Raw genomic sequence first — 6,309 nt, forward strand, 5'->3', positions numbered from 1 at the left:
GTGGACTCCCTGCTATTGTGTCCTGTTCAAGTGGACTCCCTGCTATTGTGTCCTGTTCAAGTGGACTCCCTGCTATTGTGTCCTGTTCAAGTGGACTCCCTGCTATTGTGTCCTTCCAAGTGGACTCCCTGCTATTGTGTCCTTCCAAGTGGACTCCCTGCTATTGTGTCCTTCCAAGTGGACTCCCTGCTATTGTGTCCTTCCAAGCGGGCTCTCTGTCTGTCGTGCCCTTCCAAGTGGGCTGTGTGCCTTTCGTACCCTTCCAAGCGGGCTCTCTGTCTGTCGTGCCCTTCCAAGCGGGCTCTCTGTCTGTCGTGCCCTTCCAAGCAGGCTCTCTGTCTGTCGTGCCCTTCCAAGCGGGCTCTCTGTCTGTCGTGCCCTTCCAAGCGGGCTCTCTGTCTGTCGTGCCCTTCCAAGCGGGCTCTCTGTCTGTCGTGCCCTTCCAAGCGGGCTCTCTGTCTGTCGCGCCCTTCCAAGCGGGCTCCCTGCCAAAAGACTTATTACCTGTATTTTATTTTGCCATACGTCCGGTTACTTGCTTAGACTGTATTACCCTTATTTGCTGGTCCTGTTATATACATGAAATACACTGCATTACCTGGATTTCTGTTTGTGGTGTCTTTGTTTGCATAATCATGCACCGTGGGTTACATACTGAACCCCAAGTATCCCCTGCGCATGGGCTCCTACCCGACCTGATCACCCGAGTCCTGACAATTATGTTAAGAATATTTATTGCACCAATTTGTAAACTGTATTTCAACTGTAAACAACAAGAAATCTGAAAAAATAAATTAATAACTTATAAGTAAAATAAATACGTTTAAATAACATTTACTGAACATATAATAGTGCTTTCTTTAATAACCCTCCAAAAAAAACAGCGTCCACATTGCCCACATAGAACCTGACCAGCACCCAAATTACACACACATAGGACGTGCCATCTTTGCCCCCAAACAGCCCAGCATGAGTCAGCATTGTTCCCATACAGCCGAGTGTACGCCATCTTTGTCCCATGAACACGCTACCTGTGCCATCTTTGTCCCATAAACACCCTGCCTGTGCCATTTTTGTCCCATAAACACCCTGCTTATACCATCTTTGCCTTTTTGACAAATCAACAATATGATTAACACAAACACTTTTACAGTCACTCACTAATTCACTTTCATTCACACAATTCATTCACACAATCATTTATTCTTTCACACAAATTATTTACACATATTCATTGATGCATTCTAACAAATTCTTTAATTCTCTCACTCATTCAAACAATTCATCCACACATTAATCCATTCATTTTCGCTCTCTCATTCTGACTCTTTATTTCAATATTCTTGCTACCCTCCTTTCTCCCTATCTACCCATTCTCACCCCCTTCTGCCCTATCTACCCCTTCTCACTCCCTTCTCCCTATCTACCCCCTATCCCCCCGTCTCACTCCCTTCTCCCTATCTACCCTCTCCCCCCTTTGAAGTTCACTTACCTTTCAGGAGTCCTGCGTAGGGGGTGCAAGGCCTCTGTCTCCCAGCTCTGCCACTGTATGGAACAGTATAGAGTGATGGGAGTTATGATGTACTTTAGAGCATAATTATATAATGAAAAAGACATTGGAAATGGTACAGCATAACACCCATCACTCTCACACATTTAACAATCCACATTTACCAATCCACACTTCCCAATCCACAGATTCCACACATACCAATCCACAGATTCCACGCATACCAATCCACAGATTCCACGCATACCAATCCACAGATTCCACACATACCAATCCACAGATTCCACACATACCAATCCACAGATTCCACACATACCAATCCACACATACCAATCCACAGATTCCACGCATACCAATCCACACATACCAATCCACAGATTCCACACATACCAATCCACAGATTCCACACATACCAATCCACAGATTCCACGCATACCAATCCACAGATTCCACACATACCAATCCACACATACCAATCCACATTTATCAATCCACAGATTCCACGCATACCAATCCACACATACCAATCCACAGATTCCACACATACCAATCCACATTTACCAATCTACATTTACCAATCCACAGATTCCACACATACCAATCCACACATACCAATCCACAGATTCCACACATACCAATCCACTCTCACTGAATGATTTCCTACCTTTCCTCTTTTCTTCTTACAGCAGTAAGCTCCTTTTCTTCCTCTTCGCTCCTCTTCTTCTCTCTTCTTCGCTCCTCTTCTTCTGTCTTCTTCCGGGTCAGAGGGCACGGACGGCGGTGGGCGCGGCTTCAGTGTTGTGCGCCAGGATCTGACAACAAACCCCGGCGCACAGCAGCAGTTGCCGCGTGGATCGCGAGGGAGCAGTATCGGAGGTCTTTAACAGACCTCCGGCTCCCTTGAGTGATTTTAAGCCGGTTCAAGGGAACCGGCTTAAAATCACTCAAGGGAGCCGGAGGCCTGTTAAAGACCTCCGATACCGCTCCCTTGTGAGCCTTCTCCTCCAGCGGCGGACATTACCCCCCTGATGAGCGGCACCCGGTGCGGACCGCCTCCCCCGCCCCCCGCTAGGTACGCTACTGCCTCTGATGTAGCCTGCCTGTCTATGCCAAGAAAAAGTTATGAACAGGCAGCCTGGGGATGAGCTCCAAGCCGTCAGCTCCCAGCCAACACACTCCCCGCCCAGCCCGGAGTCTCTCCGCCCTGCCCAGTGACTGACACGAGCGGGGAGGCGGGGCTAACAACGCACGGCGTGAAGCGCCATTATTCTGTGTGTTTGTGGAGAGGGAACAGCAGCATGTGAACCCCCATTGGAATTACCCAGCAGCCGCCACTGATGTGTGTGCTATTTTGTGGGAGAGATGGATACATAAAGTGTTGGGTTTTTGCAAACTCAAAAATGATCAGGGTGAGCAGATATTATTTCTGCCATTCAGGAACACAGCATGGAACAGATGAGATTACACACTCATATATTATAGACAGTATATATCTCACATACACACTGATTCACATATGCACACGCAGGGCTGCAACTAACAATTATTTTCATAATCAATTAGCTGATTATTTTTTCCATTAATTGGATAAAAATATAAATGTACATTTTTCATTTATTTAAAATAACTGGATGTTAAAAACAAACAGCAGAATAAAAAAACTTTGAGAAAAATGCATTGTTTTTATTTCCCAACCTGTCCCCCCAGTTATGCACATCTGAGCCCAGGCTTGCCACACTGCCTCCCAGATATGCATTATACCCCTGTATGCCTTATACCCCCCTAATATGCCACTGTGCCCTCTGGTATGCCTTATACCACCTGATATGCCTCTTCGCCCTCCCCAGATATGCCTTATACCCCCAGATCTACTCCTCTGCCCCCCAGATATGCCTTATACCCCCCTATATGCCATAATTCCCTCTGATATGCCTTATACCCCAGATATGCCACTCTGCCCCCCAGATATGCCTTATATCCCCTTTATGCCATAGTGGCCTCTGCTATGCCTTTTACCCCAGATATGCCACTCTGCCCCCAAAACTTTTGCTCTAGCTTCTATGACTGAGCACGGGAAGGCCATGTGATGCAGGTGCTCCATCATAGACACCCCAGCGGAAGTGCCGGCGGCAGGGAAGTTTGTCTGCGCGCATTGCACGCACACCCACCCGCTGCCAGAGAGGCGGATACAGGTCTCCTGCAGCGCTGCGAGGTATCCACCTTTCTGGCAGCCGATGAACATTGTGCAATGCGCATAGACAACCTCCGCCACTGCTGGCCGGTACTTCTATGGGGAAGCACCGGATAATCATGTCACACTGGTGCTCCATCATAGAAGCCCCGGCGGAAGTGGAGGACAGTAGCGGAGGATGTCTGCGCCGGCTGTCAAAGAGCAGGATCTGGGACCTCTATTTGAGGTCAGATTATAAAACGAAGGGTATTTTTCAGAGCATTTGCTCTGAAAAAACCCTCATCTTATATTCAATAAAATCAATTCAACTAATCGATAATGAAATTCGTTGGCAATGATTTTCATTATCGATTTTATCGATTAGTTGTTGCAGCCCTACACACGTCATATACACATAAAATATGTTTATATATATTAATATATATTTTATATATATTATATATATTATATATGAATTATTAGGAAGCCTTGGAAACTATGTTGCGTTCAGATTAAATAATAATTAGCAGTTTCACAGAGTTAACCCCTCTATTACCAGACATTAGCCGTTGCAGAGAATTAATCCCTCTATTACCACCTCTATTTCTAGACGTGAGCAATTTTATGGAATTAACCCCTTTATTACCAGACATGAGCAGTTCCAGAGAATTAACCCATCTGTCATGATGATACACAGGGTTGGTTTGAGTTTGGGAGGGGGGCCATGACAGATTCTTCTTACCTGTCTACCTAGTTCCCTCTTATGTCCAACCCCATCTGGTCTGCCCTAAACAGACTCCCATGGACTTGCCGGAAACGCTCCATGCTCCTGACCGGGACCTAGCCGGAAATCCATGGAACTGTGTGGCGGCTAGGAGCCGCAGCGATTCCCCACCGACAATTGGTACTGTGTCGGTGGGCATCGGGTATAACACTTTTGGAGTTATACTGTGCTTGTGGTGGGCAACACTTAAGGAGAGGGAGCTCATTTGGGAACCCTGGTTTTATTACTCATCTTTAGGATCAGGGTTTACCCAGCTGTTCTCTTGGCGGGAGAACCCAGTCCGGGTACAGGGCGTCCTGTCACACCCTCTATTATCAGACAAGAGCAGTTTCAGAGAATTAATCCCTCCATTACCAGACATAAGCAGTTTCAAGAAATTTGTATCTCTATTACTAGACATGAGCAGTTTCAGGGAATTAACCACTTTATTACTAGACATGAACAGTTTCAAGGAATTAATCCTTCCATTACCCAACATGAGCAGTTTTAGGGAATTAACGCCTGTATTGCCATACATTACAAACACAGTCACACAAACAGTCAAATACAACACACAGTCACGCATCTCACGCACAGTGGGTTTCTTACCTGGTGCTGGCTGGTAGGAGGGACAAGTGGCCACCCTACTTAAACCTGTAGTAGTTTTCTATGTTAATTTATAGTAGAATGTAAACTCCTCTGCCAAAACCACAACTCGATCCGCAGGCTCTGACTAGCTGTATGGCACACTGGCAAATGCCTGGAGGGCTGCTGGTCGACATAGGTCCATACACACCCAATATGTTTTGGGTGCTTTAGTGTGCGGCCACAGGTTGGATATGTCTAGCTATGTGGACATAAAAACGCGGCATGAAGTTGTATCCAACTGTTAGCAGGCTGACGTCATTAGGAAGTTCTACTATACAGAGAAGGTGGTAAATGGAACCGTCTCCCAGGAGGCCAATACAGTGAGGAGATTTAAACATGCATGGGATAGGCATAAAGCTATCCTGACTCACCAAGAACTGATCTGAGGTCTGAGTCTCTACATCAGAAAAAAATGGGTAGACTAGATGGGCCACATGTTTCTTTTATGCCATCAAGTTCTACGTTTTTATAAAGCCAGGGTTTCCTCTTTATCCCCCGTCTGGCCTTGAACTTCTGTATTTTTTAATTATTTATTAATAATAATAATATAATGTTACTGGCAAACTATTTAATAAATTATAGAAAAAGAGGCCATAAAAATCCAACAATGTTGTAGCTGTCTTATGATTAACCCTTTGATAATATGGAGGTGGATAAAATAAAGATATAGGGATTTCACACCACAGCTAGGTGCCTGACCTATAAGATATTAAATTGATGAGATTAATTAAAGAGCAGTAAATAACCATTATATTAGTGTCATGGCATAACAACCCCTGTTAATCTTCTTTGTGTGTTCAATATAACCTCATCTTGCTGATATTGCCAGATGCAGGGATTACTGCAATACCCTACTGAAAATACTGGATATATATGTAACTCAAAAGAATTAAAATTAAAGTCCTTATAAAGAAGAGTGTAGAGAATGTAAAAGTACTTTGCTGTGTGAAGCCAGCTAAGATCCAGTAAACATCACACAGAATAGATCCAGTAACGCTCTCAAGAATCCAAAAGTAATTACAAGAAAAGCATATACTGTATGTTTAATGTTTCACTTTTTTACACCAGTCTCAGCATTTTAATCTGAATGGGCAGATTGTTAGGGTCACACAGTTTGGGAAGAACCCACCTACTGTTTTTCTCTTTGGTATGTCATAGTTAATAACTTAATATGCTTGTATGAGTACAAAAGATCTAATACAGAATATCTTTACGTTC

Source organism: Sceloporus occidentalis, unplaced genomic scaffold, assembly GCF_023333645.1.
Source record: "Sceloporus occidentalis isolate IW3139 unplaced genomic scaffold, rSceOcc1.0.p SCAF_78, whole genome shotgun sequence".
Lineage (NCBI taxonomy): Eukaryota > Metazoa > Chordata > Lepidosauria > Squamata > Phrynosomatidae > Sceloporus > Sceloporus occidentalis.